General features: G+C 41.5%; 1 protein-coding gene across 1 annotated transcript in view; it reads left to right on the top strand.

Moving 5' to 3' along the window:
• MYO3B (myosin IIIB) overlaps positions 1-19,051 on the top strand; it is a 634,284-nt gene extending 615,233 nt beyond the window's left edge. Inside the window, exon 42 of the mRNA XM_030210853.1 lies at positions 18,913-19,051. The gene's annotated coding sequence lies outside the window, so the exon portion shown is untranslated. The remainder of the gene's footprint in view (positions 1-18,912) is intronic.
• Positions 19,052-19,947: the final 896 nt, after the last annotated feature.

Here is a 19,947-nt window from a genome sequence, read left to right as displayed (position 1 = left end):
ATTCAGATACACAATATCAACAGGCTCCCCTTTATCCACATGTTTGTTCACCCCTTCAAAGAAATGTAATAGATTAGTGAGGCAAGATTTCCCTTCACTAAATCCATGTTGGCTTTGTCTCATTAATCCATGCTTTTGAATATGCTCTGTACTTTTGTTCTTTATAATAGTCTCTACCATTTTACCCGGCACCGAAGTCAGGCTCACCGGTCTATAATTTCCCGGATCTCCTCTGGACCCTTTTTTAAACATTGGTGTTACATTGGCCACCCTCCAATCTTCTGGTACCAAGCTCGATTTTAAAGTTAAATTACATATTACTAACAATAGTTCTACAAGTGGTATACAAATGGCATACCTCTGCTGGGTGGGCCTGAGGCAAAAGTCTGTAGAGGCCAGGGAAGCGAGCATAAGACGCTGGGATCAGGGCTCCATCTCTCACTCGCTCTCTCCTTCCCTGTTGCCCTGGCCCACTCATAGCTATGCCCCTGACCTGGATTCTCACCCTAAGCCCCAGTACACTTCAGAAAGGGCCATAGAAATCACCCAACACTTCCATTTTGTTTAACCTACCCCACCCATGATACCTCCCCTTGGAGAGTTGTCATTAGTTTGTCTCCTCCTCCTCCTCTGACATCATCACTCCCGAGCTCTGAAATCACTAGTAAGAGGAAATGTGTTAACTCCTTTACAGTTACATTTGCAGGACCTAAAATAGAGACTGCCTCTAACCCCTCACAGCGAATATTGGCAAAGTTTTGCTTTCAGCTTCTTTGACAGACTTCCATTGATTTGCTGGTTCCTGAATAGATTCCTGTTCTTAAAGATATGTTTTTAATCAAAGAATTGTTTAATACAGGAAACTATTGATCAAAGGTATTCAGAGCATGTGCATTTTTCTTAAATGATTAAAAGCAAAGCAGCCTATTCTTATCTTCTTAGCTGCAGTACTAGAGATATCACTTATGAGTATTTTAGTTAATCCCAGTCCTGTTGCAGGAAACACATCCTTATTAAAGTAACATTAAGTGCTCCCTCTTATTGATCTTTTCCTTCATCCTAATGAAAGCAGTTTACTGATATGTTATTAATAACCTCATGAGCAGTGTCCCAGTTCACTTCACTGTATTCAAGATAGAGACTCTGGAAAGTAAGTTGGTATAAACACCCTGCAGATGTCTTTAAAGTTAAGACAAAAGGCTTCAGTTGCTCTGGATCTTAGTAGAGATGACTGAGACACTGAACCATTAAAGAAATTCTTGAGTGTTAACATCAAAGCATTGCTAATGACAAGAAATACCATTAGGATTTCAGCCACATGGCACCTGCAGTCTTTGTTCTGGAATCTGAGTTTGTCTCCAGTAGCCATTATAGAAAAATGGCTATGCAAAACAAAAACAGAACAGAGAAAGATGGAAAAAAGACGTTCCTCCCTACAAATACAGAGAGATACAGTTCTGCTCTGGAAGTAAGACATTCATGTTCAGACCTGGCCTGGCACTCTGGAAACTCTGGCAAATGCCAGAAGGGCTGGGTCAACTATGGGTTGAATGGACCAGTCAAATTGTTTTAGAGTTGTATATAGCCTGGATTTGGGCTGGTGTGTTGTAACCATCAGGCCGATTTTTAGTCCCAGACCATCACTGTTAATGCTTCTCAACTTTCTCTATAGATCTATGTTGCAGAAAAATCTAAGGAGAATTTTTCTGATTACAAATTAGCATGGGTGAAAGGTGCAGGGACTGCTGTTGCTACCAGATGAGAGAATTAGGGTTACCATACGGCATTGGAGCTGACTCTGTGGGTGCTTGAGCACCTCCAATATTGAGAAAATTCCTTGTTTGTGTCCAGGGAGGGGTTATTTTCATTGGGCTTAGCACCCCCAATAAATTTGAAAAGTTGGTTCCTATGCCATATGGCCTCTTTTAAGGGGACATGTCCTCCAGGTTTTTTTAATTTTTAGGAAAATATCCTCTTTTTCTTTTATGTGCCTGCGACCAACACACCTACCCACGTAATGAGAGAAACCATCTCTAGCCTACTAGTCAGTCTGGACACATGGGGGTGCTAAAGAGAGGGAAAGGCATTGCTGATCTCCTCTCTGTTTCCCTGCTGGTTGGAGGGTCCTTTTGCTAAGGTGCACTGAAAAATGGCCTGCGGTAGTGTAGGCATGGGTTTGGGGCACGTGCAGAATCATTTATCAGCACACCTGTAAAAAAGGCCTTTTTAAAATTTTTGCCGAAAATGGACGTGTAGCAAAATGAAAATTGCCGCGCGTCCATTTTGGGTCTGAGACCTTACCACCAGCCATTGACCTAGCGGTAAAGACTCACGCGGTAACCGGGTGGTAATGACCTACGCACATCAAATGCCACTTGATGCACATAGCTGACGCATGCCAAAAAATATTTTTTGGACGCGCATAGCGGACGCGCGCAAAAAAATGAAATTACCACAAGGGCCACACGGTAGCCAGGTGGTAACTCAGAATGGGTGTGCGTTGGCCGCGCGTAGGCACTTACACGGCTTAGTAAAAGGGCCCCTGAATCTGTCAAAGGAATTTTGTTTATGCAGCACAACTTTAAGCAAATGTCAAGCAAAGACTTTCACATGTATTTCAGAAGCCAGCCGAAGTTGTTGAAGGATATCCGCTTTTCTGATAAGCCTCTGTCAAACTGAAATCTGGAACTTTTTGAAAAGTAGATTATTTTCTATTGCTGTACTACAAGTCAGTCAGTGTTTGATGTGTGTTCATTAACTAAAAGCCATTTACACATTTGCTACGATTAAATATTTCTTTAGCAAAGCTAGCAGCCATTTTTATTTTTTGTGTCCTCTTTTTTGTCTCCGCAAATTTGGCAAACCTAGAGAAGATCATAGTTACATACCAATCTGAAGATAACAGCAAAGGTGAAGTAGCACTTCCCAAAGTGAGTGTGTGAAATTCAGATTAGACCTTAGGCTATGAGTGGAAGGGAGAACTAGAAGACTTGGCATGGCTGAAGGTATAACCTGGTTCACTGTGCTTTTGGAAAATGTTAGCAGATGGTAGGAACAGCTGTCTTTTACAGCCATTTTACAGCTGCAGATCTCTGAGGCAAAACAACAGAAAACAGTCAAGGGGGGGGGGGGGGCTCAGCTTCTATGTGCACAGCTGCTGATTCCACTCTCTCCAACATTGACTTTGGGCCAGTTGCACTAAACGCATTGTGATTGGCTCAGGGACTTCCAAGTCTCTCAGCTGAGTGAAGCACTGCCAAAAAAAGACATTTTTATTATTGCAGGGGGGAATGACGGCCAAAATGGGTGCCCATCCAAACAAAAACGTCCATTTTGGCCGTCATCACCCCCCCCCCCCCCCCCCACACACAATAATAAAAACGTCCTTTTTGGCGGTACTTCACTCAGCTGAGAGACCTGGAAGTCTCTGAGCCAATCACCCAGTTTTAAGCGCCCACCCACTTTTAAGCGCGGTTGAATTAAAGCGCACAGAGCAAAGCCAAATCAGCAGCCTTTCACTAATTAATTTCTACCGTCGTGGCTCGCTCAGCTGATCTCCCAGTCCCACCTACCTTTTGGGCAGACTCGGCACAGCAGTGAGTCTACTCGGCACTGAATAAACATGGTCGCAGCTCTTGACTTCGCGGTGACCTGCAGCGTGCATGACGTCCTCTTCCTTCTCAGCCCCCTGCGTGCTGATGACTCATGTTCCATCCAAAGCAGCATGCTCAGCCTCATTCTCGCAGCTCGTCATCTTCTCAACAGGCTAAAAAATAGCTGCATGCTCAGTTGCAGGCGCCGGAAGTCGGGACCACGCGGCACTGTCTGCTCCTCCTCCCCCCCCCCCCCGGGCCTGGACCGCAGTGCCACTGCTAGATGGAAAGGCTGGTGCCACCTGGGTGTGTAGCAGCAGGCGCGGCTTCTTAGCTCTCTTACATTATGCCTCAGCTACAGGAGCCAGGGTGTTCTGCACCATGTAGCAGTTGCAACTTTACTGCAAGCAGCTGCCCAGTACTAGTGCTGCCCATGAGGTACTTTTATAAGCCTATATACAGAGAGGCTCTTAGCCTTTGAGAAAACCTAGCTGACTATAGAGGATAAATCAAAAGAAAAAAAGCAGATCAAAAAAGACAAAAAAATAGAACAGGAGGGTAACAGAAGAAGTGGTTTATTACAAGTTACCCGACGTGGCCAGTCAACATAGCATTGTGAAGTTTGCTGAGTAAGCTTGGGAAGCACTTATGTAAGGTGGTTGTAGGACTACTTTTAGGGGTTCACTTTGCTTTTTACCCCTATTAGTTTTTTTACCCCTGACGCAGCCTGAGGGCGAAACGTGGCCACGTCGGGTAACTTGTAATAAACCACTTCTTCTGTTACCCTCCTGTTCTATTTTTTTGTCTTTTTTGATCTGCTTTTTTTCTTTTGATTTGCCACTTCTGTGGCAGATCTTTGCCTTTTTTTTGTTTCTGTTGACTATAGAGGATATACCTTTTGTCAATCCCTATTTGTCAATCCCTATTAGACATGTGCTCCTTATTTAAACTGTATTTGATTTTTTTTCTTTGTCTCACTACACCAAACACATATGTCAAAAATGTGTTTTGTCCCACAACACAATATGCATTTCATATTATGCACTTACTGTTTTTGTATTAAAGCACACTGCACTGTTTTAAATAGTTACACTTCTTGAGTGCATGTAACCACACCTGTACTTTCTACATTTGATAAGTAAGAGATGGCTTTGTTCTTGTTTTTATTTTAAATTGTTTTTTTTAAACAAATGCCCCTGACGTAGTCTTCAGGTGAAACGTGGTCATGTTGGATCATTTTCAGTGAAGATTTTGGTTTGTTCTTCATCTGTGATTTGTTCTGTCCTTTGATATACGTTTATTATAAAGCAAAGTTGAAGGATATGTGCCAAACTGTGGCAATTTTACTTTGCCAGCATCAGAATAGAGAGAAAGCAGTAGAGCCAAAGGAAGAGAAAAAGACTTCAAAGGTTTTCTTCCTGTTTTGCTTAATCAGGCATTTACATTTGTTATAAACAATGCCATTGCTGTAATTATATTGTTATGTGTGTTGACATATTTGCCATTATAGTACACATATCTGATCAAGTTTGATTTGGCCACCCATATTTGCTCTGGGCCCAGCCAAAATGCCAGATCTGGCTACGCCACTGGTCCAGGGGCAAGCAGAAGATGCTAAAGGTGAGCAAGGGAGAAACAAGAAGAAATGTTGGATAGAAGTGGTGGTTGGGGGGAGAGGAGGGAGATGCTAGATAGAAGGGGGAGAGAGAGAAGGGAGGCTTTTGGTGGCAGGCAGAAGGCTGGCTCGGTCTCCTGCTCTTGTGCTGGGTTATCACGTTAATTCTGCTCTGCCAGCAAGGGTCCTTCTTCCTGCCATGTCCCACCTCCTGTGAAGTAACTTCTTGTTTCTGCACAGGTGGGATGCAGCAGGGAGCCTGGTATAGGACAGGAGCAAAAATGGTGCCGCAGCAGTGGGGCGGGATGAGTGGGTGCCCTTAAGATTGTTTGCTCTGGGCCCAGCTTTGTCTCTCAGTGGCCCTGCAGAGAAGGGAGATGCTGGATGAAATAGGGGTGAAAGTAGGCAGATGGGATGGAAGGGAGAGGAGATTCTGGATGGAAGAGAGGAGAGAAAGAAAGTGGAGATATCTGGATGGAAGGGGAAGAGGACATGCTAGACAGAAGATGGGCGAGAAAGAGGGGAAATGGTTAGATAGATGAGGGGGAGATGCTAAATAGAAGAAGGGGAGAAAGAAAGAAAGAGGAGAGATGGATGAAAGGGGGAGGGACAGAGAGAGGAGAGATGCTGGATGGAAGGAGGAAGAGAATAGAGTTAGTGAGAGATTGGGGAATAAGAGGAAGTGGAATGGGAGAGTTGGGATGAGGGAAAGAGATGGAAAACTGTAGGTAGATGAAGTATAAAGAGGGAAACTGAAGACTGAATAGAAAGAAAGAATGAAATCTGGACTGCAAGGCAGAAAATTGAATGGAAGAATGCTGAAAGGAAAAGATTAATGTCGGACAGAGATGTAGTGGAGGAAGTGAAGAAAAGGAGAGGAGAGAAAAAAATGACAAATGAAGAGAAAACTGGCAAAGTGTTAAGAGGAGAGAAAGGAAAACAGACACCAGAGACTATGGCTAATACAATTAGAAAAATTAGATGACCAGACAGCAAAGGTAGAAAAAATAATTTTATTTTTGGGATAAAACAGTGTTGTTGCCATGTTAGTTCACTCTAATGGTTAATAAATAAAAAGAAGAAAAATAGAAAATAATGTGATACCTTTTTATTGGAGAAGCTTAATACATATTTGGACAAGTTTTCAGAGGCCAAAACCTCTTTCCTCAGGTCGGGACAAAATACTGTTTGTTGTAAATGCAGACTTTTTCATATTAATTAAAAAATAAATAAATAATGGAGGAAGGCAGGGGTGGGTGGGGGTTCACCATGGGAGAGGGTACAGTATGTGTGTGGAGGGGTAGTGTTATTCACCATGGGGGGTGTACAGGGGGGGTGGCAGCATAGTGAAAGTTTGTGTAGGGCATACCCTTAGGCTGGCCCACACAGTTTATAAGTTTCTATGCTACAGAAGCTGGAACCATTTCTCCCATAAAAATACAATGGACTTTTTTTGAGGGGGGCTTATTTCTCTAGACTCCTCAGTCCAATTTGGCCCATTTTTCAATTTGTTGTGTCTTTTTAATAGTTTTTCCCACATGCCAAATTTCATTCCATTCCATTAAAACGTCAAATATTTTGCTCCAGACCTGTTTTCATAGAGATGCATTGAGCCATTTCTTTGGAATCCCTGGTCCAGTTTTGTCTATATTTCAACTAAACATATCTTTTTACTGTTTTTTTCCAATATGCAAAGTTTCATTCTAGTCTGCTAAATTGTTAGAGAGTTATTTCGCCCCCAGTGAACAGATGGACCGTCTTTCCAACTTCTGTTGGGTTGGAAAGAATAAAAAATACTATGTCAGAGCCAGTGGCAGCCTCCACTTTCCACTCCAGCTGCAATAATGAGAAGGAAGCAAGATCACAAAAGTTCCAGGTCATTTGTTTGGAATGACCTAGCAGAAAATTACCAGTTGCCTGGACATGGCCTAGCATTGAATATCTGGGGCTAATTCTGTCCGCAGCAGTCGGCGATTAATAGTTATGGTGTGTAGATAACTGGAAAAACAAAATAAAAATAATGGTCATGCATTAATGTTGCCATTTTTTTTAATTACCGCGGGAGAACTTACTGATGCCTATTTTGCAGGCAGTAATGGTTCCTGCGCTATCCGTGGTAATATAGATGTGCTTAGCCCAGGAACATCCACTCTCTACCCCTGACACAACCCTTCAAAAAAAAAATGCCAAAAATAATTTAGCACACGGTTAGCATGTGCACATTCTCAGATTACCGTGTGATGCTGTAGTGTGTCCCACTGTATTCAATTTTTTTTTGCAGTGTTACGTGTGTGTTAGTGCCTAAGGCAGTGGTTCCCAAACCTGGCCCTGGAGGCACCCCAGCCAATCAGGTTTTCAGGATACCCACAATGAATATTCATGAGAGCAATATACATACAGTGGAGGCAGTGCATACAAATCTCTCTCATGAATATTCAATGTGGATCATTTTACCAAGCTGCGCACTGTGGCCCTTTTTACCACAGTGGGTAAAGAGGCCAAAAAATGGCATGGCCATGTGGTAAGATTTCACTTACTACGTAACCATGCGGTGGGGAGCACAATGTTATCAATTGAGGTGGCGTTAAGGGCTCCCGCGCTAACCCGGTGGTATTTTTGCAGTTATAGCAGAATAAGCCATGCCTTAAGTGCTTTTTATGATAGCAGCATGTCATGGTTGGAGAATGGGCATAAAAGTTGTTTTGTATTTAACCTGTTGCAAATACTGTGTTCTAATCAGCACTTGTACAGTTGACATGAGACTGCTTACTGTCTCTTAGATAGGAGGTGCTAAGCAGGGGCGTAGCCAGTCTTCGACGGGAGGGGGGTCCAGAGCCCAGAGGTGAGGGGGCACATTTTACCCCCCCACCACCATTTTTAACCCCCCGCCGCCGCCACCACCTTTGATTCCCCCCCCAGCGCCAACCCTTTCGACCCCCTCTTCCCCCCACCGCCAACCCTCCCCCACCACCACCGTCAGGTACCTTTGCTGGCGGGGGTCCCCAACCCCCGCCAGCCAAAGTCCTCTTCTCCGGCGTGGCTGCGTTGCTAACTTTTCATCCACTGTGCTGTAAAGTCCTGTGTTAAGCCATGTTAAGTGCAAATTTTACCACACGCTAGTAAAAGGGCCCCTGAATGTTTAAAAACCACCATTGCTTCTTCATCTGTTGGTGAGATTCAGGGGCTGATGCAGAAAGCAACCACTAGCTTGGCCGCGGAGTTACTGCAGGTTGAACACAGGTTTATAAGCCAAGAAATGCAAAGAGGACTTGTGTGCGGGTGTTAACTCGTGTGGTAAACACAGCCACACGTATTAAAATATATGATGAGGAGCTAATTTAGGTATTCTGTGCAATGCAGAGAGTATGCTGTTCACTTTGGACGTGGACACAACGTGAGGATTTTTTTCGCTAGTGTACGGGTTGGTATAGATGGTTTTGCAGAGAGAATTTCTTATCAATCTGCTAATTTCTCCTATCAAGGCATCACAATGTGGAATTCTTTTCCTAAATCAATCAAGTTTACAGATGATTACCTAACTTTTAAAAGTCTTCTAAAAACACATTTCTTCAGTCTGGCCTTTCTGAATACAAAGAACTCTATTTGAATTTTACCCACACCTTTTTCTTTAATCTCATTTCCCATCTATTCCTTCCTAATTATGCTCTCACCTATCCACCCTTAATTATTTGTTTGTCCTCGAGATAGTCTAAATCCCTGGTTACTTACCACAGGTGCATTAATTTGCTTCTTGAACTTATTGTAATTTGTGTTATGTTCTGTACATTATTATGTTTTATTCACTTTATTGTTTGTTTGTAAGCCACATTGAACTTGAGTCTATTTCGGGCTAATGTAGGGTATAAATGTCATGAATATTTCAAATGTAACTTTGTCTTGTTTTGCAAGTGGAAGTCCCTGTAAGTTTTAAAGGCAGATGGAAAGTAACTAACATGTGCATGTGTCTTTTAAAAAAAACAAAACAAAAGTGAAAGCATACATCCGCGCTTGTTCTGCACCTAAATATGAGCTTCACAAAAAGTTTGGGTAGTGGTATTGCAGTGGCTTACAAGGACTTTGTATTCACAGAGTTGGAAACAGCCAATTAGCTGTTTCCAACTCTGTGAATACAATTGGGTTACTTGTTATCTATAGACCAGCAAGAACTTGATCTTTAATATCCTCTATGCTTTACATTCAGATCTTAGAAGCTAGTGCAAAATTTTCTAAGTTAGTAATACTGGGTGATTTTAATTTGCATCTTGAGGATAGTAGTAATAATAATACCTGTCAGTTTTGGAATGTTTACAAATGTTACAGTTTTTAATGCTGCCAGTGGCACTAACTCACGAAAGGGGTCATACTTTGGATTTTCTTTCTGCTAATGATTCATCTTTGATAACATTTTGTAGTTGGGGGTCTTTAATGTGGTCTGATAACTTGTGATGCAATTTTACACTCTTCTGATAAAAAGTATAATTGTTTTGGAACAATAGGCTGGGAAGGGGCAGGGTTGATAATGCAAACTATTGGTCTAGGGTCATTCCTCAGCTGGAAACATTAGAGGATCATCCAGATGTTTTACTAATTGGAAATATAAAACTCAAAAAAATATTAGATGAAATGCCTCCTGAATGAGTTGCTAAAGTCTCGAAAAGGGCAAAATCTCCCTGGTTTTCTAATGAGCTTTTCGAGCTTATGAAGAAGTGCAGAAGGTTGGAACGTAGCTGGAGAAAACCTAAAAGTAATGTAGAGAAGGACTGTTGGAAGACTGCCCAGGCAGAATATAAGAAAGCTTTAAATTTAGCTAAAAGAACATATTATTCCGAGTTAGTGGGGATTGAAAGACCTAATTTAAGGAAGTTATTTGGGGGTCCTTTTACCAAGCTGCAGTAAAAGGACCTTAGGATGCTCTTACTCAGATTTATTCTACAGCTAAGGCTTTTTTTTTTTTTTTACTGTGGCTGTAAAAATCCTGATTTTCTATTTTTTACATTAATGGCCATGTGCTAATATTGTTATTAGCACGCAGCTATTTAAAAAAAATTTCTGTGGTAGCACTTACCACTGCCACCAATTTTGTAAGCAGTTAAGGCTCCTGCGTTATCCATGCACTAACCAGGCTCCATGTGGTAATGTAAATGTGCTAACTGGTTAGCACAGGAATGCCCACTCTCCGCCCCTGACATACCCCCTAAAAAACATTCCAAAATAATATTTACCACACAGTTACCTTGCACCCATCCCAAAACTAATGCATGATGCTTTAGCATGTCCTAAGTTAGGCCATATTTTGCTGTGTTAGGTGCCTGTTAGCACCTAATGCATCTTAGTAAAAGGACGCCTTAGACAGTTTTTCTGCCTCACAAGAAACCGTACTCTATGCACTGATTGCACTCTGCCTTGATTATTGAAACATTATTTATGTTGGACTTTCCACATATTTTATTAAGCATTTACAGACTGTACAAAGCTTGGCAATAAGAACTCTCAGCTGTGCAAAAATGGCATGATCATGTCACTCCCCTTTTGAAACAGTGTCACTGACTGTCCATACAATTTCAAATTCAGTTTAAAATCCTTATAATAAACCTAAGGATATATTATAATAACTTTAGGTTGAAATCCCTCCTTACATCACACATTCCCTACATGATGGCCATCTGCACATACCCCCCCCCCCCCCCCAATTCGGTAGCCTAGCACATTTGAATTCAACCTGGCAATCTGCTTTCTTCTGTGTTGCTTCTTTGGAATTCCTTGCCCCTGGCTTTACTATAGAGCCAGTATTTCTTAACTTTAAAGTAGCACTAAAAACCCATCTATTTGAGTAGGCCTACAAAGTGAAGACAAGGGCAGATGGCCTGGGGTAAACAGACATTTCCTAGGTTTCTCCTATCTCTTTTTCACCATTCCTTCAGCCTCCCCACCCCCATTTGCTATATCTTTCTGTGTCTCACTGTAGCCACAGTGGAAAATTTCCCACTGCAGTGTCCACTCCTGTTGTGTAGAGGACAGGACTTATTGTATGCTTATTAAAATGTAATTCCTTTCTCTCTGATTGCAATGTGAAAACTGCTCTGATCTCAGAAAGATCAGTATATCAAGTAAAATAAACTATATCAATCAGAGCATTGGGTAGATACCCTTAGAGAAGAGTGGGGCTGAGGGATCCCATTGAAGAAAAAAATGGAATAAGTATATATTAGAAAAATAAGCAGACACAGCATACTGATATTTCCTTCTTTAATGAGGGTAGTTTTAACAAGTCATCGAGGTAAGATGTAGGCATCTATTTGGGTGTTATTTCATACAAATGCCTGTATGTAGGTGCATATAAAGTGTCTTTATAAAATATCCTCACAAAACCTGCAGAAATTGCAGTTAAAGTGCACCCGTGTACATTTACACATCCAGGACCAGATTCAGTAAATGGTGCTCAAATTGTGCACCAGGAAAAATCTGTGATAAGTGCTATTCTGTATGTTGAAACAATTTTTATTGAACCAATAAAAATGTATGAAAGCAAACATACATATGAGTTGTTCAATGTTTAAAAAAGCAGAGCTCCCCCAATTGTATGTGATAAAACAGTCGCAATAAACAACCATAGAACTTCAACAGCCAAACAGAATACATTCCAGATGTCATGATCTATAAACTTACCCAACCTCCCCCCACCCCCTCAAAGAAAAAAGAAAATAAAGAAGGAAAGAAATTTTGTTGTCTGTCTTTTCCCTGTTCCTTCCCCTCCCCTCTTCATCCCTTCCATCTTCTCTCCCCCTCCCTCTTGGCTTTAGACAAAGATGATATCAAGGGCCATCTCATAAGAAAAAAAAGGATTAAAACAAGGCCAAAAGAGAAAAACGAAAGGGTGAACTCTGATCCCTTCCGTAAACTATATGAGATAACCAAGGTTGATCAATTGTCAGACCCAGACTCATCAACAGGGAGGGGAAAGGAAAAAAAAGGAATAAAAACTGCTACCTTAATCCCAGGGCATGCATGGTAGGACAACCCTCCCCACCCCCCACCCCCCCCCCCCCCACCCCCAGCTGAGGAAGGCATGAGGAAGGAATCAAAATGAATTAAGAATCAAAGTCTTGCTTCTATGAGACAAAGATTGAATATAGACATCCCAGAGTGCCTGAAACATTTTTTTCTGCTTCAGAGAGCGTTTAGCTTGCCGCTGTTCTAGTAAAATCAGTGCATGCAGTCGATTCTGCCAAGCCCAAAAGAACGGGAGGCTATCATTGATCCATACGCCCAGAATTATTTGTTTGCCCAACACTCTTGCCATTCTAAGAAGGAGACTATAATAACAATTTGTGACTCGAAAGTCTTCAAACTTGTCCAAAAGCAATCCTGCTGGTGAAAGGGGAAGAGAGTGTCCAAAAAGACCCTCCGAATAATTCAGGAGCACCTTCCAAAATAGCTTAACCTGTGGGCAACTCCAAAAAGCATGGAAAAAAAGAGTTAGTGTCATGTTTACACTTCCTACAAATAGGCCTATCAGTCCTCCCTGTCTTGAAAACTTAAAGTATGTATGATGCAAAGTGCAAAACTGACATTCTCTCACTTCAGCACTAACAGAGATCTCTGATATCTGCTTAATCAGTTTACCAAGATCTAAAGATTCCAGAGGAAGACCCAAATCCCAAGCCCACTTAGCAGTTAGGTGCTAAGCACTATTCTATAAAGGGTAATATGGGCTGAGCGCCCTTAATAGAATAGCACTTAGAGTGGATTCCCACACCCAACTTTAGGCATGAGGATTTACGCCAGCTGAAACCTGTATAAATCCTAGCACACAAGTTGAGCATCTAACCCCGGTGTTCTATAACACTGCGCCTAAATATTTGGAATACCCCCGAGCCACCCATGCCCCTCCTACAAACACACCTCCTTTTGGGTTTCGCACAAGACACTTTGGGCACTGCATTATAGAATAGCACATAGATATGCTCATAAACCCAAATTAGTGCCAATTAACTCCAATTAATCTGAACAATTAGTTGCAAACACCCAATTGACATTAGTTTGCGCACATATCTGAGCTCCATGCTCAAATTTGCGTGCTCAACTTTGAGTAACCTATATAGAATCCAGGGGCAAGTGTGTGCATACATGTATATCTTATCTTATAAAATATAAACAACCAACACAGTATCATTTCCACTTTATACAATATTATCCATGGACCTCAGCGGTGTCACTGACATTAGCACTTCATCGACAGTGAGACTTACACACCTATTTCATCATTGGTACCACAGAATCAAGAAAATGTTATCAACATATAATTTTCTAATGTCTCCGTATGAGAACCTTTATCTTCTCTTTATTTATTATTTTAAAACATATATATGAAAGAGTAATCAACTGAAGATGTTACTTTACTGCCAGGTCAGGGACTGACTAACCGACATGACTCATGTTTTGCACAAAGCTGTTTCAAGGATTGTCCCCTTAATCGCCAACTTTTTCAGTCAGTTCATCTGCTCCCAGAAAGTGAGAACTCTACTGTGTGGTTTGTTTATACTTTTAAGGCCCACAAGAAAGTATTTTCACCATTTTGTAAAAGTATCTTATAAAATATGTATGTAGTACATGACTTCACCCATGCTCCACCCAAACTATACCCTAAACAGACCTACATATGGGCTCCATGAAAGTATGGGCCTTCTTGTCAGCATGTGTACTGTTACACACATATACCATTGGGTCATTTTGTTATAGCCCTTCTGCACAGGTAAACCAGGGATTACGCATTGGAAACAAACCTATAAAATGACACCCGATCAGGGTCTGGCATCAGTTTCAATGCTACATACAATGGAGGGGGGTCAAAGTACACAGCACAAGCAGTCCAGAAAAAAAGCACAAAGGACTCTCAAGAACGGAACAAGTGTGCTTTATTAATGACCAGACATGGGCCGTGTTTCAGTGTGACTGACGCCTGCTTCTGGGGTCTATTCAAGTAACACTAAGTTTACTTTTTTGGCACAATTTCTTAGCATTTTGATCCACTCCACTCATTCACTTGTTTTTTTCCAGAGCGGACTAATATTATATTGAGCTACCACATCCGTTATTTGAGCAACCACTCATGCAACTAGTGTTGCAGGAATAGACCCCTGAAGCAGGTGACAGTCACACCGAAAATCAGCACTGAAAAGCCACACGGTTAGCGTGATTCTATAAACTGCGCATAAGGTGTAGTTTATAAAATATGAGCACTCGCTGTTCTTGCAACTAAAATTTAGGCGCATCCATTTAGGCCACCTAAAACCAGGCCTAAATACCTGTGCCTAAGTTAGGCGCAGATTGGGTGTATTCCATAACAGTGCACATAGTTTTTTTTAATGCCCGAAACCCACCCATTCCACGCCCATAACCACACCCCTTTTTTGACTGCACGCATGAGAATTTACGTGCACCATTTTATAGAATACGCCTAGAAAGTTGTGCTTGTAAATTCTAATTAAAGCCAAGTAGTGCCGCTAATTGATTGTTAAGTACTAATTATTGACGCTGATTGGCTTTTTAATCAATTAAGTTGTATATGCAATTTGTCCATGTGGCCAAATTAGCGTGTACAACTTTAGGCACCATATACAGAATGGGGGTAAGTGTGTTTTGTGTTAGAGAGTGTGCCATGGGCAGAGAATAGGCGTAGAAAGTGTTTTTGCGATTAGTGCGCTGCAAGTAATCGCCACTTTTGCAGTTATCATAAGACCACTTACTGTCTCCTAAATAGGAGGTGCTAAGTGTTTCACGCTAATTCCAAGCACAGTACTGTGTGCTATCTGCAAATTCAGGGGTCCTTTTATAAGGCTGCATTAGGCACCTAATTCCTACCAAGATATCCTATGCAAAATGGGGCTTAATATAACCATCTGATAAGCATTTTAGATCATTACATACAATTCTTCAGCGTGTCCCAAAGGTGCCAGAAAGTGGGGTCCTTCATGTAAACAAAAACTTTCCCAGGATATCCTGCATTTTAATGTGCCCCAATATTATGTTATATCACTGCTTGCACACATGATCTATGGAACTTTGGAAGGCTAAGTGCTTTGAAAATATGCCTCTAGCTAGTATGTTTGACAGCTGCAAAGCCTAAGCACTAAGCATCAGAACTCATTTTCTAGTACTAGCATCTGAGTATGTGATGTGACGAATTTCTTGTATACCACTAACGCCCTCTTAACAGAGGTTCAAAGTAGTTTAACAAAAAGAAATTATAACCAGAAAAAAAGAAAATGATTATGACATAAGACGTTTAAACAGATAGGTCTTTAACTGCTTTCTAAAGGAGAGATAAGTGGAAGACCCATGCAGTTCCAAAGGAAGCAAAAGCCAGAAATGTGGTGTCTGAAAGCAGAAAGACATCTCCAACATCTGTTTGCATCTAACACCAAGAAAAGAAGACAGTAAAAGACGGAATGAATCCTTTGTTTTCATAACTCCGCGTGCAAGAGGAAAAGAAATCAAATGAAAAAAAAAATTCTGGAGCAGAGCCATCAAACATTTTGAAAATTATGCAGGCGAACTTAAAACTCTGGAAAGAACAGGGAGCCAATGTAAAGCAACAAGTGCAACAGATGGTTTTCTGGCTGGCTTTAATATAACCTCTTGGCTTGCTTCACTCTGTCCCTGGTCTTGATTTGGAGACCAACTGTTGACCAACTCCTTTATTCAATGAAACATTTCCCTCCGATTCTTCTATTATGTGTTAATGCTGTGCTCAGTTTTTAGTAACCTATAATAAGCTTTTATGGCAATCCCAGATGTGCACAAAAACTATTTTCTTAAGGGGTGTGGCTTATGCTCTCACTGTGTAGTGTGGAATTAAATATAATCCCCCCCCCCCCCCAATATTCAGAGCTATTTAACCAGCCAGAAATGGCTCCTGACCAGTTAAATAGCACTTAACAGCCAATCTGTGAATATTCAGAGGGGGATAGCCGGCTATCTCCCGCTGAATATTTGAGGCCAGCGCATACCCCTGGATTCTATGTAGCGCGTCTAGCATTCTGCATCAAAATCCAAGCATATTTTATAACAACGCATGTAACTTAATTGGTTTAACAAGCCAATCAGCGTTGTTTTCAGCACTTAACAAGCAATAATGAGCACTAATTGGTAATAATTAGAATTTACGCGCACAACTCCCTAAGTGAATTCTGTAACGCACTGCGCCTAAATATTCATGCGTGCAGGTAAAAAGGGGTGTGGTTATAGGTGGAGAAATGGGCATTTCATGGGTATTCCAAAATTTACACACGCTGTTATAGAATATGGCCCTCTGTGCGTAAATCTACACACCAGGATTTGTGTCATGTTTTCATTGGTGTAAATGGATACGTGTAGTTTTAGGTGTTAGGCTATCGACCAAGCGTATTCTATATACTGCGCCTAAATCTAGGCACCACTTATAGAATATGTTTAGGTGGAAATGTTTTCCATGCAGATTTTTTAAGCACCATATATAGAATCTGGCCCATAGCGGCTAACCAGCCCTATCGCGTGATATAGCTGGCTAGCTGTGAATCTTTAGCACATCACCAGCTAAGTTTGATGGCCAAATCAGGCTGCCCAAATAGCAGGCTTATCTTTGACCACTATAAACTTAACTGGCCAGCGCTGAATATTGGTTTGGTCAGTTAAGTTTAATCTGGCCAAAAATAAACCAGATATTCAATGCTGGTCACCGGAAATGGCCTGGCATTGAATATCCAGCCTCACCGCCAACTGTGGGAGTTAGCCAGGCTGCCTCGAAGAGCCTGAATATCGGCCCCAGTGGTTTGAATACCAACCACAATTGAAATGCACGTGGGTTTAATTTCTACAGTGTGGCCCAGGAAAAACAAGATTTTTTTTTTCGGTAGGTGTGAACTCTTTTAAAGAGAAAGGAGAGAATAAAGGCACACATTCATTTTTTTCACACTTAAAATAACCATATTAGCAACATATTATTGATATATTCAGTTGTCAGTTTAAGAAAATAATCACAATGATTATTTTTATTCTGAGCATATCTAGGCAGAAGCCCCTCAGGCAGGCATGATCAAGCAGGCACCATTTCCACCCTCCCATGAGGGAGGCTACTTCTTGTAACTGACTGTTCCTTCTGTCCAGTGGACAGATGGGGGTTATAAAGGCAGTGGTGGGCTCATAGGAGCCGGTGTGGTGGGTGCTGAGCACCTCTAATATTAAGCAAGGAAGGGGCAATTTGTAATGAGTTTGGCACCCTCAATAGTTTTTAAATGTTGGTACTGATGGGTAGGCTCATGATGAAAGTGGAGGCCAGCCGGCAGATAAGGGTATAAAGGGGGGAGGGGGAGCCTGGCAACTCCTCTTCTTTCCCCCTTACCTACTTCAGCACACATAGAAGACTGAGCTAACATACTGAAAAAGAGGGGGTATGGCACAATAGCAGGGGAAGTAGATGCCCAACCTAGGGGGCGAGCAATTCACTGATTCAGGCTGGCCGGATGCATCCTTGTCCACACTACTAGGGGGCAACAGAAGTGGTGGATGTGGGCTGGATCTTGAGAACCATATAGCCAGTTCCTCAGCCTGGCTGGAACCATGGAGCAAGCCATGAGCAGAAGTTGAAAGGTAAACTAATGGAAAAATTAGCATGTGACTTACAAAAAACAAATTGGAAAAAACTGCCACTGTAAATCTGGGCTTAGCATGTGTGGAAGTCCTGCATTAGCATGTGCCAAGCCCAGATTTTGCAGTGGTTTAGTAAAAAGGCCTATTGTTTATTCATGCCCATTGAAGCACTTTCTTAAAAATTTCCATTTACTATGGAGAAAGACCCATCCAATCCATGGACCCTATGCATAAGACTCAGGATGTTGTTTGCCCACACACCTGTATGCAAAGCTTGGAGAAAGGTGTACTACCTAATCTACCAGTGTAAATCTTAGGGCAATCGCTTTTATAGTTTGACCAGTTTCTTAAAGAGTAGGAATTGCTAAACCTCAAAGGTAAAAAGAAAGGGTATCATGTTGCAAGAAAAAAACAAAACCTCTCTGGATTGCAAAGGGCATGGTTTGATCTCTTCCATGTTGAGGGCTGGGAACAATAGTTGCTTTCTGCTGGCCCAGTACTTCAAAGGTCTGCTGAGTGACTGCTGTAAGTACTACTTTTGTTGTAGATCACGGAGGAAACTCACAGATGTCCTCTGCTAACTAGTGGGCCTTTATCACAGTTCAAGTGCCCGTAGCCTGGAGCACTTTTTACAAATCAGAACTGTGATGTAAAAAAGACCGGGGAAATGTGATCATTCAAACAATATTGTGAACTGGTTCTTATAGAATATGTGACACTTGTTTAATGTTCAAATAATGCCATAGAATGTAATTTGTGGAGTAGTTGGTATAAGGAGAAAAAAAGGAAACAAACTTTAGAATAGAAATTCTATATGCAACATTCATTCTTAAGATATTTTTATAAATTGTATGCCAACTCTGTGCTAGCAGTATCCATTATTAATCAGATTACTGTAGTGAATATTGGCTTTAGTTTTACATTCCCAGTCATTAGTACTTTAACAACAAAGAATTACATATAACATCAAACTAACAATTATTTTTGACTACCGTGAAATCAAAACAAGAAGAAAATCTTCACTTAAGGCTACATTTCATAAGCTGCGTGTATTAAAAATTTCCTTTATTTCCACAGGTTGCTTATATGCCGAATTTGAAAAGGCATTCAAGAAGATTATGAAGAACATTGTGATGCAAAATCCATCTTACAGTTCAATCACAGCATCTAGCACCCCTGAAAAGGAACCTGTAAATCTTGCATTGCCTGTGATTCCTGTGGTTACTGTATTCTTTGGGGCATGTGACTGCACTGTTGCTTCTTCCAAGAAAGATGACTGTGGGGGGGGGGGGTGGGGGGGAGAGAATAGAGGTACAGAAGGCCAGAGACCTAGTGATTCACTTGTTGTAATCTTGCAGTATGGGCTGGGCTGGAACAGTGGTTTGCAGACTGTGCTGTCCATTTCTATTCTTTCCAACCCAAACAAAACATTGGAAAGAATTATACAAAACAGATTGAGATGTCTGTCTCTTTCTCCATCTGGCAGCTACATAACTCTCCAAAAATGTTATGGAATGCAATTAAACTTGAAATGTGGGTAAAATAGATTTTAAAACGACATAATATTTGAAAATGAGCAAAATCAGACTGGGGTTCTAGAGAAATAAGCCCGCTTTCACAAATAAATTGCCCACTACTTTTCTATAGGAGTACCAGCTGCTGTAGCATGGAAAATTACAAAAAGTGAAACATAACAATTTGGGAATATTTTCTTTCTTACTGTCTCTCCCTGTTCTTTACACTTCTAACACTTTCCCCCAAAATGATGTTGTATAACTACTCAAACCTAAAAACTAGCCCCTGCAAATGCCCCACAACCCCATAAAAAAAACTACCCCTAAAAATACCCACAAACCCCACAAACTGTCCCACACCAATAAAATACCCCAACCCCAACTACCCCACCACCCCACAAACTACCTCCGCTGCCATAGTTAACCCCACCACACAACTGCCCCCACCCTCTGCAAACTGCCTCACCCCAAAACCTACCCCTACAAATGGACCACCACTCTGCAAATTGCCCCATCCCCAAAAGCTATCCCCTGCAGCTACCCCACCACCTCATAAACTGTCAATATTCCCTGGAACTCTACCACTATCCCCGCACCC

The sequence above is a fragment of the Microcaecilia unicolor genome, chromosome 7, assembly GCF_901765095.1.
Source record: "Microcaecilia unicolor chromosome 7, aMicUni1.1, whole genome shotgun sequence".
NCBI lineage: Eukaryota > Metazoa > Chordata > Amphibia > Gymnophiona > Siphonopidae > Microcaecilia > Microcaecilia unicolor.
The sequence above is the reverse complement of the archived record's forward strand: the minus strand, read 5'-3'. Positions and strand labels throughout refer to the sequence as shown.